Consider the following 14,761-nt stretch of genomic DNA (forward strand, 5'->3'; position numbering starts at 1 on the left):
CCTGTAACTTCTTCTTTAAGAGGCTCCTCTGTCCTCCACTCGTTACCTGTATTAATGGCACCTGTTTGAACTTGTTATCAGTATAAAAGACACCTGTCCACAACCTCAAACAGTCACACTCCAAACTCCACTATGGCCAAGACCAAAGAGCTGTCAAAGGACACCAGAAACATAATTGTAGACCTGCACCAGGCTGGGAAGACTGAATCTGCAATAGGTAAGCAGCTTGGTTTGAAGAAATCAACTGTGGGAGCAATTATTAGGAAATGGAAGACATACAAGACCACTGATAATCTCCCTCGATCTGGGGCTCCACGCAAGATCTCACCCCGTGGGGTCAAAATGATCACAAGAACGGTGAGCAAAAATCCCAGAACCACACAGGGGGACCTAGTGAATGACCTGCAGAGAGCTGGACCAAAGAAACAAAGCCTACCATCAGTAACACACTACGCCGCCAGGGACTCAAATCCTGCAGTGCCAGACGTGTCCCCCTGCTTAAGCCAGTACATGTCCAGGCGCGTCTGAAGTTTGCTAGAGTGCATTTGGATGATCCAGAAGAGGATTGGGAGAATGTCATATGGTCAGATTAAACCAAAATAGAACTTTTTGGTAAAAACTCAACTCGTCGTGTTTGGAGGACAAAGAATGCTGAGTTGCATCCAAAGAACACCATACCTACTGTGAAGCATGGGGGTGGAAACATCATGCTTTGGGGCTATTTTTCTGCAAAGGGACCAGGACGACTGATCCGTGTAAAGGAAAGAATGAATGGGGCCATGTATCATGAGATTTTGAGTGAAAACCTCCTTCCATCAGCAAGGGCATTGAAGGTGAAACGTGGCTGGGTCTTTCAGCATGACAATGATCCCAAACACACCGCCCGGGCAACGAAGGAGTGGCTTCGTAAGAAGCATTTCAAGGTCCTGGAGTGGCCTAGCCAGTCTCCAGATCTCAACCCCATAGAAAATCTTTGGAGGGAGTTGAAAGTCAGTGTTGCCCAGCGACAGCCCCAAAACATCACTGCTCTAGAGGAGATCTGCATGGAGGAATGGGCCAAAATACCAGCAACAGTGTGTGAAAACCTTGTGAAGACTTACAGAAAACGTTTGACCTGTGTCATTGCCAACAAAGGGTATATAACAAAGTATTGAGAAATAATATAATAATAATAATAAACTTTTGTTATTGACCAAATACTTATTTTCCACCATAATTTGCAAATAAATTCATAACAAATCCTACAATTTGATTTTCTGGATTATTTTTTCTCATTTTGTCTGTCATAGTTGACGTGTACCTATGATGAAAATTACAGGCCTCTCGCATCTTTTTAAGTGGGAGAACTTGCACAATTCGTGGCTGACTAAATACTTTTTTTCCCCCACTGTATATACAGGGGGGTACCGGTGCAGAGTCAATGTGCGGGGGCACCGGCTAGTTGAGGTAGTTGAAGTAATATGTACATGTGGGTAGAGTTAAAGTGACTGCTTAAATAATTAACAGAGTAGCAGCAGCGTAAAAAGGATGGGGTGGGGGGGCAGTGCAAATAGTCCGGGTAGCCATGATTAGCTGTTCAGGAGTCTTATGGCTTGGGGGTAGAAGCTGTTGAAAAGTATTTTGGACCTAGACTTGGCACTCCGGTACCGCTTGCCGTGCGGTAGCAGAGAGAACAGTCTATGACTAGGGTGGCTGGAGTCTTTGACAATTTTGAGGGCCTTCCTCTGACACCACCTGGTATAGAGGTCCTGGATGGCAGGAAGCTTTGCCCCAGTGATGTACTGGGCCGTACGCACTACCCTCTGTAGTGCCTTGCGGTCGGAGGCCAAGCAGTTGCCATACCAGGCGGTGATGCAACCAGTCAGGATGCTCTTGATGGTGCAGCTGTAGAATTTTTTGAGGATCTGAGGACCCATGCCAAATCTTTTCAGTCTCCTGAGGGGGAATAGGCTTTGTCGTGCCCTCTTCACGACTGTCTTGGTGTGTTTGGACCATGATAGTTCGTTGGTGATGTGGACACCAAGGAACTTGAAGCTCTCAACCTGTTCCACTACAGCCCCGTCGATGAGAATGGGGGCGTGCTCAGTCCTCTTTTTTTTCCCCTGTAGTCCACAATCATCTCCTTTGTCTTGGTCACGTTGAGGGAGAGGTTGTTGTCCTGGCACCACACGGCCAGGTCTCTGACCTCCTCCCTATAGGCTGTCTCATCGTTGTCGGTGATCAGGCCTACCACTGTTGTGTCGTCGGCAAACTTAATGATGGTGTTGGAGTTGTGCCTGGCCATGCAGTCATGGGTGAACAGAGAGTACAGGAGGGGACTGAGCACGCACCCCTGAGGGGCCCCCGTGTTGAGGATCAGTGTGGCAGATGTGTTGTTACCTACCCTTACCACCTGGGGGCGGCCCGTCAGGAAGTCCAGGATCCAGTTGCAGAGGGAGGTGTTTAGTCCCAGGATCCTTAGCTTAGTGATGAGCTTAGAGGGCACTATGGTGTTGAATGCTGAGCTGTAGTCAATGAATAGCATTCTCACGTAGGTGTTCCTCTTGTCCAGGTGGGAAAGGGCAGTGTGGAGTGCAATAGAGATTGCATCATCTGTGGATCTGTTGGGGCGGTATGCAAATTGGAGTGGGTCTAGGGTTTCTGGGATAATGCTGTTGATGTGAGCCATGACCAGCCTTTCAAAGCACTTCATGGCTACAGACGTCAGTGCTACGGGTCGGTAGTCATTTAGGCAGGTTATCTTAGAGTCCTTGGGCACGGGGACTATGGTGGTCTGCTTGAAACATGTTGGTATTACAGACTCAGTCAGGGACATGTTGAAAATGTCAGTGAAGACACTTGCCAGTTGGTCAGCACATGCTCGGAGTACACGTCCTGGTAATCCGTCTGGCCCTGCGGCCTTGTGAATGTTGACCTGCTTAAAAGTCTTACTCACATCGGCTACGGAGAGCGTGATCACATAGTCATCCGGAACAGCTGGTGCTCTCATGCATGCTTCAGTGTTGCTTGCCTCGAAGCGAGCATAGAAGTGGTTTAGCTCGTCTGGTAGGCTTGTGTCACTGGGCAGCTCGCGGCTGTGCTTCCCTTTGTAGTCTGTAATAGTTTTCAAGCCCTGCCACATCCAACGAGCGTCAGAGCCAGTTTAGTACGATTCAATCTTAGTCCTTTATTGACTCTTTGCCTGTTTGATGGTTCGTCGGAGGGCATAGCGGGATTTCTTATAAGCGTCCGGGTTAGAGTCCCGTTCCTTGAAACCGGCAGCTCTACCCTTTAGCTCAGTGCGGATGTTTCCTGTAATCCATGGCTTCTGGTTGGGGTATGTACGTACGGTCACTGTGGGGACGACATCATCGATGCACTTATTGATGAAGCCAGTGACTGATGTGGTGTACTCCTCAATGCTGTCTGAAGAATCCCGGAACATGTTCCAGTCTGTGCTAGCAAAACAGTCCTGTAGCTTAGCATCTGCGTCATCTGACCACTTTTTTATTAACCGAGTCACTGGTGCTTCCTGCTTTAGTTTTTGCTTATAAGCAGGAATCAGGAGGATAGAGTTATGGTCAGATTTGCCAAATGGAGGGCGAGGGAGAGCTTTGTATGCGTCTCTGTGTGTGGAGTAAAGGTGGTCTAGAGTTTTTTTTCCTCTGGTTGCACATTTAACATGCTGGTAGAAATTAGGTAGAACGGATTTAAGTTTCCCTGCATTAAAGTCCCCGGCCACTAGGAGCGCTGCATCTGGATTAGCGTTTTCCTGTTGATTTATGGCCTTGTACAACTCATTCAGTGCAATCTTAATGCCAGCATTGGTTTGTGGTGGTAAATAGACAGCTATGAAAAATATAGATGAAAACTCTCTTGGTAAATAGTGTGGTCTACAGCTTATCATAAGATACTCTACCTCAGGCGAGCAAAACCTTTGTATTTGATTTTGTGCACCAGCTGTTGTTTACAAATATACACAGACCGCCACCCCTTGTCTTACCGGAGTCAGCCGTTCTATCCTGCCGATGTAGCGTATAGCCCGCTAGCTGTATGTTACCAATGTCGTCGTTCAGCCACGACTCGGTGAAACATAAGATATTACAGTTTTTAATGTCCCGTTGGTAGGATAACCGTAATCTTAGGTCATCCAATTTGTTATCCAATGATTGAAGATTGGCTAATAGGATTGATGGAAGAGGCAGTTTACTCGCTCGCCGTCTGATCCTTACAAGGCACCCCGATCTACGTCCACGATATCTCAGTCTCTTCCTCACGCGAATGACGGGGATTTGGGCCTTGTCGGGTGTCTGTATGATATCCTTCGCGGCCGCCTCGTTGAAGAAAAAATCTTCGTCCAATACGAGGTGAGTAATCGCTGTCCTGATATCCAGAAGCTCTTTTTGGTTATAAGAGACGATGGCAGAAACATTATGTACAAATTAAATTACAAATAACGTGGAAAAACACACATAATAGTACAATTGGTTAGAGGGCTGTAAAACGGCAGCCATCTTCTCCGGCGCTGTTAATCTGGTTTGCTGTGTCTGTCAGCGTAGTGTCCAGAGCATGGAGGCGCTACCAGGAGACAGGCCAGTACATCAGGAGACGTGGACGAGGCCGTAGGAGGGCAACAACCCAGCAGCAGGACCGCTACCTCCGCCTTTGTGCAAGGAGGAGCAGGAGGAGCACTGCCAGAGCCCTGCAAAATGACCTCCAGCAGGCCACAAATGTGCATGTGTCTGCTCAAACGGTCAGAAACAGACTCCATGAGGGTGGTATGAGGGCCCGACGTCCACAGGTGGGGGTTGTGCTTACAGCCCAACACCGTGCAGGACGTTTGGCATTTGCCAGAGAACACCAAGATTGGCAAATTCGCCACTGGCGCCCTGTGCTCTTCACAGATGAAAGCAGGTTCACACTGAGCACATGTGACAGACGTGACAGAGTCTGGAGACGCCGTGGAGAACGTTCTGCTGCCTGCAACATCCTCCAGCATGACCGGTTTGGCGGTGGGTCATTCATGGTGTGGGGTGGCATTTCTTTGGGGGGCCGCACAGCCCTCCATGTGCTCGCCAGAGGTAGCCTGACTGCCATTAGGTACCGAGATGAGATCCTCAGACCCCTTGTGAGACCATATGCTGGTGCGGTTGGCCCTGGGTTCCTCCTAATGCAAGACAATGCTAGACCTCATGTGGCTGGAGTGTGTCAGCAGTTCCTGCAAGAAGAAGGCATTGATGCTATGGACTGGCCCGCCCGTTCCCCAGACCTGAATCCAATTGAGCACATCTGGGACATCATGTCTTGCTCCATCCACCAACGCCACGTTGCACCACAGACTGTCCAGGAGTTGGCGGATGCTTTAGTCCAGGTCTGGGAGGAGATCCCTCAGGAGACCATCCGCCACCTCATCAGGAGCATGCCCAGGCGTTGTAGGGAGGTCATACAGGCACGTGGAGGCCACACACACTACTGAGCCTCATTTTGACTTGTTTTAAGGACATTACATCAAAGTTGGATCAGCCTGTAGTGTGGTTTTCCACTTTAAATTTGAGGGTGACTCCAAATCCAGACCTCCATGGGTTGATACATTTGATTTCCATTGATAATTTTTGTGTGATTTTGTTGTCAGCACATTCAACTATGTAAAGAAAAAAGTATTTAATAAGATTATTTCATTCATTCAGATCTAGGATGTGTTGTTTAAGTGTTCCCTTTATATTTGGTAGTGGTAGTGACCAAAAAATATTATATATTTTTCATTGTACTAGCTACCATGGTACAACAATAAACCATGGTAGTACAAAAAAAAAAAGATTTTAAAGGAACTCAGTCCGTCTTTAAACTTACACTTGAAAGTTGTAATAGTAGAACGCACAAGGTGCAATTTCAAAATTGGGTAGTGCATCATCAGTTCCTATTGTCATGTTAGTCATTGTATACCTTAAAGAGCTATTAATAACTTATCAGAAATGTTCAGATCAACTAGCCCATGTCAGCTAACATTTTTATATATAATGTTTTTAGCCCATAGATATTGTTGTAATGTTTTTGTCACTGAAATCACATGAATATACATTAGACATGGCAAAATGTATATAATTGCAAGAAGATTAGCTTTAAAACTGCACAATTTTCTTTGCACCCCATGACAAAATGTGTAGATTTGCCGGAAATAAACTGCAAAAGTCTCTCCACCAACAATAGGGGTGTGAAGAGTTTATGTCATGAACAGTGCTTGTGCCCATAGAAATAGACGTGATGTGCGCAGGGGGGGCGCGGGATGTTCCCCAATGTTGGAAGGGGGGCCCTGAGTGAAAAGGTTTGGGAATCCCTGGTGTAGTGTACCCTCTTAAACCTTGGGACCTGGATAGGGTATGGTGAGAATAATTAAGGGAGTCTGAAACCTTGAAGATTTAAAATAGTTAGTTTTTCTGGTGCTTCTCTCTTCAATAGTTTTCAGTTGGCTCTCATTCAACTGACTTATACAATTCTAAATAGCCAACATACTAAACAATATTTTGGGTAAAAAGGCATTAATTATCATCTTATCTCATAGATACATTTTCATCATGTAAGTCTCAACATATCCCTAAAAACAGCAAGTTACAATGTTTCCCTTTGTTTACACTCTGTGTGAACGTTCATTGGTCCTGTCGCCATGACTACAAAAGGCTCGCTTGACTGGAGGTAACTTTAGCCGAAGTTAGGTTCTATGCTAACTGACTTTTATAAATTAATTAAACAATCAAAACATCATCAAAAAATAACAGTTATTATCATTACACTCCACTTAACTTGGTGTTTCATATCCTATGCTTTATAACTCGCTCACCGTGACGATAACGTTTAAAATATTTAGTTTATCTGGTGCTTCTCTCTTCAGTTTTTAGTTGGCTTGGCTCTCTTATTCAACTGACTCACTCACTACTTGGCAGGCTAGCGCTAGAGCCACTGTAGAGTGGGAGCGCGTGAAGCAACCACTAGAGTGAGCGGCTCCCTCTGCGGGCCGAAACAAGTGCAACACCCCCACCTTCTGAAATTGCATTTTTGTCCCCACCCAGTTTTATCATTGGAATGTGATCCAAACGAGGCAACGGTGTGTTTTAGGACCATGCGGACGCCTCCGAGCGGTCGGATAGGCAGTTTGGAGTGTTTATCCGACTGGATTAAAAAAAAAAAATAATGCCCCCCCCCACTTCTAAAACCAAAGTTGCGCCCCTGGTAAAATGATTACAAAATGCCAAAGATTAGGCTACCATATATCTAACATTCTCCCACATTTCAGGTTGGCAACACAGGGAACCCAAACATGAGCGAAAATGGTACTATAAATACAGAAACTATTATCACTTTTTCACAGCAACTGTTTCCCTTTTTCTTTGATGTTACAGACAAACTAGGACCAACAATAGTAGCCAGCCTCTGACTTTATCAGAAACTTGCCCATACTGGTATATAAATTCATCAATATAATACCAACCAACCTCTTTTGACCTTGGGGGGGGGGTTTATTTTTTAATGCATTATACTGCCATTGCGCTATGGTAACGCACAATTAATAAAGATTGAACCATATGATAATGTTTGGTACCATTTATCATAATTGTGCGTTACCATGGTAGAATGTATAATGCAGTTTAAAACCATGGTATTTCCATGATGCACAGCTACACCATGGTATAAATGATGCAATACCATGGTAATATTTAGGTCTAATGGCAGTACCATGGCAGTACCATCATACTTCAAGGCTAAAACCATGGTACCACCGACCATACTCTACTCACATTCCCTATTTTACAACAGAAAGGCTCTTACAGTATTTGTGTTGTCTCTGCTCTGTGGTGGTGTGGCCAGATGTGTATGTGGGCTGGTAGATGTCCAGACTTTACCTGGGATTGTTTCAGAGTGGGCGACTCCTCCATGTGCTTCTGTATGAGCATGGGAAATACACAGGTACAGATCATCTGTCTATAAGTAAAGGATAGCACAGTGTGTGTGTGTGACTGGTCTGTTCATGAGTCTACTTAAACACGTTTGGGAGTAGCCTACATTGTGTGTGTGCGTGCGTGCGTCTGTCTCCAGTGTACGTGTGCCCTGCTCAGTCCTGTGGCTGCGGGGCCTTTGCCTTCATGCCGTCCCGTCCAGAGGAGGTGGGGGAGCCCTGGGTGAGGGGGTCCTCTGTCGCCCCCACCAGCAACACACTCCCAGAGCAGGACACTCCTGCAGGGTGGGAGGTACGGTAGTGGACAATGGACATGTAATCCGCTCAATGAAGGCTACTTAATGATAGATACACTACAGTGAAACGTCTTGTTGTAGTAATTGCAAACATAAATGACATGACTATATGACTGGGCAGTGTTCCATACTTGGCTATAAAAGTACAGTGGGCTACAAACTCACTACCACTCCTGGGGTGTAATCATCAAACGTTCCATTTTGCAACTAAAACTAGAGTTTCTATTGGACAAATTCAGTTAGGTCCCTCCCCATTTCGTTCTGTTTAAGAAACGTATTGCAACAGAATCGGCGTACTGAATACACCTCTGGCTTTGTCTTCACCAACATACAGGTAACAGCCAAAATAAAGGAAACACCAACATAAAGTGTCTTAATAGAGCGTTAGGCCACCACGAGCCACCAGAACAGCTTCAATGTGCCTTGGCATAGATTCTACAAGTGTCTGGAACTTTATTGGAGGGATGCGACACCATTCTTCCACGAGAAATTCCATAATTTGGCGTTTTGTTGATGGTGGTGGAAAATGCTGTCTCAGGCGCCGCTCCAGAATCTCCCATGAGTGTTCAATTGGGTTGAGATCTGGGTACTGAGACACACACACACCCACCCACCCTTTAAACCCCCTATGCTCCTTTGAGACCCCTCTTTCAAAGTCACTGAGATCTCTTTTTCTAGCCATGGTAGCCACAATAATGGGCCACTGGGCATTTGTATACATGAACCTAAGCATGATGGGATGTTAATTGCTTAATTAACTCAGAAACCACACCTGTGTGGAAGCACCTGCTTTCAATATACTTTGTATCCCTCATTTACTCAAGTGTTTCCTTTATTTTGGCAGTTACCTGTATCTCTCTCATCAAAATCAACATTTCCCAAATGGTGGGCCAGGAACCAGTAGTATTGTTTGATAGGGTTTCACGTCGTTGTTTCATGACACCCTCACATGGGACAGTGTCAGTGTGTAATGGTGTCTTATGGTCCCCAGGATGTCACTGTGTGATCTTCCAGTCCAGTTTCCTGTGTGCGTCATGTGAGCAGCACAAGACGTTCTTGGACACTGAGGACCCCTCGGCACTCACTATCAGCACAAGAAAGGCTGTTTCATCATCATCATCATTCTGAGAAGGGTCATCTTTGAATTATCTTGACTGGAGTCAACTTTAAACTCATAAGATCCACATAACTGCTTAGTTTCTACATTTGTCTGAGGTCTTTTGAAATAATGTACACACTGTACACTTGTATTGTATACTTTATGTCCATCAAGACTGCTCTGTTGACGCCATCATAATACTTAGGCCAACTTCTCTGACGTAGCTCTCAGTTATATTACCTTCCCTGACTGTAAACCGATACCTGTTTCGGTTTATAGGCGAGAGTGAGACTGCTTTAACTCGATACTTGACTCATAGTGGACTTCATCCAAACGCTTTTGTCCAAGAGATTGTAGGCTACTACCTGTATGGAGGCTTCATCACAGTAGTCTAAATTGGCTACCTTTCGTAGTCTTCTGCACTTAATCTGCACTAATCTGAAAACAGAGGTTAAGAGATAGCAGTATGGGGGTTTCAGAAATGTGATATTACCTCTCAGGTTCTTTCATATCAGTGCTGACGAGGGGAAGCAGACAAAGAGAGGAATCCCCTTTTAGACTATTGCGATGCACCCTAGGTGTCTGAGTCTAAATACAGCATTGTTCAGCAATCTTATGCACTTCCTGAAATTATACGATAAGTAAACATATGATAGCCCTAATAAACCATTCGGATGGAGGAAATGTATAAAGAGAATGAATAATAGGGAAGTATATTTACTCACAGATGTGTTTTTGTTTGGTTGGTGCCATTTTTGGCTGAAGTTCAACCACATCCCAAATGTATGATTAATAATATTAATTTGGCCGTGGCTATAAATAAATCTACTTCAAATCCATTCTTATGAAATAGCATAAGGTATCCTTATCCAATGAGTCAGGGCCATGGGTTAAATTGAGAATTTGGCCCTATTTAGAGGAGTTAGGGTAAGGGTTGACCCAGGGTTGAACGTAAGGCTAGGGTTATGCCAAGATTAGGTTTGTGAATGAGGCTAGGATTAGGGTTGAACCAGGATGTGGCCATGAAGCTAGCTAGGGTTAGAGTTGTGGTTGAGACAAGGGTTAGGGTTGAACCAGGATGTGGCCATGAAGCTAGCTAGGGTTAGAGTTGTGGTTGAGACAAGGGTTAGGGTTGAACCAGGATGTGGCCATGAAGCTAGCTAGGGTTAGAGTTGTGGTTGAGACAAGGGTTAGGGTTGAACCAGGATGTGGCCATGAAGCTAGCTAGGGTTAGAGTTGTGGTTGAGACAAGGGTTAGGGTTGAACCAGGATGTGGACATGAAGCTAGCTAGGGTTAGAGTTGTGGTTGAGACAAGGGTTAGGGTTGAACCAGGATGTGGCCATGAAGCTAGCTAGGGTTAGAGTTGTGGTTGAGACAAGGGTTAGGGTTGAACCAGGATGTGGCCATGAAGCTAGCTAGGGTTAGAGTTGTGGTTGAGACAAGGGTTAGGGTTGAACCAGGATGTGGCCATGAAGCTAGCTAGGGTTAGAGTTGTGGTTGAGACAAGGGTTAGGGTTGAACCAGGATGTGGCCATGAAGCTAGCTAGGGTTAGAGTTGTGGTTGAGACAAGGGTTAGGGTTGAACCAGGATGTGGCCATGAAGCTAGCTAGGGTTAGAGTTGTGGTTGAGACAAGGGTTAGGGTTGAACCAGGATGTGGCCATGAAGCTAGCTAGGGTTAGAGTTGTGGTTGAGACAAGGGTTAGGGTTGAACCAGGATGTGGCCATGAAGCTAGCTAGGGTTAGAGTTGTGGTTGAGACAAGGGTTAGGGTTGAACCAGGATGTGGACATGAAGCTAGCTAGGGTTAGAGTTGTGGTTGAGACAAGGGTTAGGGTTGAACCAGGATGTGGCCATGAAGCTAGCTAGGGTTAGAGTTGTGGTTGAGACAAGGGTTAGGGTTGAACCAGGATGTGGCCATGAAGCTAGCTAGGGTTAGAGTTGTGGTTGAGACAAGGGTTAGGGTTGAACCAGGATGTGGCCATGAAGCTAGCTAGGGTTAGAGTTGTGGTTGAGACAAGGGTTAGGGTTGAACCAGGATGTGGCCATGAAGCTAGCTAGGGTTAGAGGTGTGGTTGAGACAAGGGTTAGGGTTGAACCAGGATGTGGCCATGAAGCTAGCTAGGGTTAGAGTTGTGGTTGAGACAAGGGTTAGGGTTGAACCAGGATGTGGCCATGAAGCTAGCTAGGGTTAGAGTTGTGGTTGAGACAAGGGTTAGGGTTGAACCAGGATGTGGCCATGAAGCTAGCTAGGGTTAGAGTTGTGGTTGAGACAAGGGTTAGGGTTGAACCAGGATGTGGCCATGAAGCTAGCTAGGGTTAGAGTTGTGGTTGAGACAAGGGTTAGGGTTGAACCAGGATGTGGCCATGAAGCTAGCTAGGGTTAGAGTTGTTGTTGAGACAAGGGTTAGGGTTGAACCAGGATGTGGACATGAAGCTAGCTAGGGTTAGAGTTGTGGTTGAGACAAGGGTTAGGGTTGAACCAGGATGTGGCCATGAAGCTAGCTAGGGTTAGAGTTGTGGTTGAGACAAGGGTTAGGGTTGAACCAGGATGTGGCCATGAAGCTAGCTAGGGTTAGAGTTGTGGTTGAGACAAGGGTTAGGGTTGAACCAGGATGTGGCCATGAAGCTAGCTAGGGTTAGAGTTGTGGTTGAGACAAGGGTTAGGGTTGAACCAGGATGTGGCCATGAAGCTAGCTAGGGTTAGAGTTGTGGTTGAGACAAGGGTTAGGGTTGAACCAGGATGTGGCCATGAAGCTAGCTAGGGTTAGAGTTGTGGTTGAGACAAGGGTTAGGGTTGAACCAGGATGTGGCCATGAAGCTAGCTAGGGTTAGAGTTGTGGTTGAGACAAGGGTTAGGGTTGAACCAGGATGTGGACATGAAGCTAGCTAGGGTTAGAGTTGTGGTTGAGACAAGGGTTAGGGTTGAACCAGGATGTGGCCATGAAGCTAGCTAGGGTTAGAGTTGTGGTTGAGACAAGGGTTAGGGTTGAACCAGGATGTGGCCATGAAGCTAGCTAGGGTTAGAGTTGTGGTTGAGACAAGGGTTAGGGTTGAACCAGGATGTGGCCATGAAGCTAGCTAGGGTTAGAGTTGTGGTTGAGACAAGGGTTAGGGTTGAACCAGGATGTGGCCATGAAGCTAGCTAGGGTTAGAGGTGTGGTTGAGACAAGGGTTCGGGTTGAACCAGGATGTGGCCATGAAGCTAGCTAGGGTTAGAGTTGTGGTTGAGACAAGGGTTAGGGTTGAACCAGGATGTGGCCATGAAGCTAGCTAGGGTTAGAGTTGTGGTTGAGACAAGGGTTAGGGTTGAACCAGGATGTGGCCATGAAGCTAGCTAGGGTTAGAGTTGTGGTTGAGACAAGGGTTAGGGTTGAACCAGGATGTGGACATGAAGCTAGCTAGGGTTAGAGTTGTGGTTGAGACAAGGGTTAGGGTTGAACCAGGATGTGGCCATGAAGCTAGCTAGGGTTAGAGTTGTTGTTGAGACAAGGGTTAGGGTTGAACCAGGATGTGGACATGAAGCTAGCTAGGGTTAGAGTTGTGGTTGAGACAAGGGTTAGGGTTGAACCAGGATGTGGACATGAAGCTAGCTAGGGTTAGAGTTGTGGTTGAGACAAGGGTTAGGGTTGAACCAGGATGTGGCCATGAAGCTAGCTAGGGTTAGAGTTGTGGTTGAGACAAGGGTTAGGGTTGAACCAGGATGTGGCCATGAAGCTAGCTAGGGTTAGAGTTGTGGTTGAGACAAGGGTTAGGGTTGAACCAGGATGTGGCCATGAAGCTAGCTAGGGTTAGAGTTGTGGTTGAGACAAGGGTTAGGGTTGAACCAGGATGTGGCCATGAAGCTAGCTAGGGTTAGAGTTGTGGTTGAGACAAGGGTTAGGGTTGAACCAGGATGTGGACATGAAGCTACAGTAACTCTGACTTTTTGCATACAAAAATTCTGAAATATTGTATTAAAATATGCTAATTGCTCTATCTAAATAAATATGCAAATTTTTGCATATCACGCAAATCCATTTTTCTGGACATTGGATGAAGTCAGCCTAAATATTTTGGTTTTATTTTGTTAAGACACTCCAGGACCGGACTTATACATAGCAGATTGTGGATAAATACTTTTTTCATTTTTCAATCTGTAAAATACTAAAGAACGGGAATTAAAATGCGTTTTAGCAAATAATTTTAGAAGAAAATGTCATCTAGAATACAAATTGGACAATATATCAACAATTCCCTTTGTATAAGTCTGGAAAATATGTCTAAGGATAACCACACAAAAGTTGGTGAATGCAGATGCTTCTGAGGCTAAGAAAAAAGAGTTAGCGTGTGGGAAAGGTCTGACTTTTGGGAAATGGCAGTTAAAGGCAAGTACGCTGAATTTAGACTACCAAACGCCAAACACCTATTTCGACCCAAACACCATTTCTTCAAATGAAGTTCCTACATATTGTCCAGTTTGTAACGTTCTCTATGAAATGAGCTTTTAAATTATGGATGTATGTCCATTTAAAAGTGGTTACAATTCATGACATTTTGATGACTGTAGTATGATAAACTAACGAAAATAAAATAATTCATCAACTGCCATATTAATGGACCAAAATTGAGAAGTAGATGCAAAAATGTCATTTTAGCCTCTGGTGCCTGGCCTTAAACATTATAATAAAAACCCATACACCAATGCAACACTGTACAGTTTGCATAGTCATATGGACTTCCTGTTTGTTAGATGTAGAATCAACAAAATGGCTGCCATACAGCAGCCACTCTTCTCCCCACCCTTTGTAGCAGCCTACCTGCAGCTGGGTAGAGCTCATTAAACTTGGCAGAGCAGGCATGCACTGTCTGTGTTGAAGCGGTTCTCATTCCCTTTCAGTCCTTTGTAGAAAAAAGAGAAACAGACACCTGGTCCCTCATTGTAGTAATACTGCAGTTGGTTGTTGTCTTCCTTTCCCTCCACTGCCTTCCCCTCATTCATCTTACAACTGCAAAATGGCTCTGACAGAAGGCCACTTGTCAGTAACAAAAGTAGTTACAGTACATGTTCTCTTGCTAGTTTCGACTGAGTTCTTCAATAGCAAAATAGTGAGTTCTTCAATAGCAAAAAGCTAGGGTTAGGGTTATGGTTGAGGCTAGGATTAGGGTTGAACTGGGATGTGGACATGAAGCTAGGGTTGGGGTAAGGGTTATGGCTATGGTTAGGGTTACTGCTGTAAGTACAATGTATTCCCATTGTATGGTTAGGGTTAGTACTTTTACCCTACTTTCTATCCTGCTCTTTGACACAAGGTTCAGGAGCTCAGCTCTGGGTTACTCCGGCTCAATGTAACCACTGTGCAGGACTTAACATTTTGAAAGTGGCCAATATTTATTTGAAGATACAAGAAAGTTTACCATAAGGTCTTGTAGTTGGGGATAGGCTTGCATTATTTCTCAA

This window comes from Coregonus lavaretus (assembly GCF_964263955.1).
Source record: "Coregonus lavaretus genome assembly, chromosome: 24".
Classification (NCBI taxonomy): Eukaryota; Metazoa; Chordata; class Actinopteri; order Salmoniformes; family Salmonidae; genus Coregonus; species Coregonus lavaretus.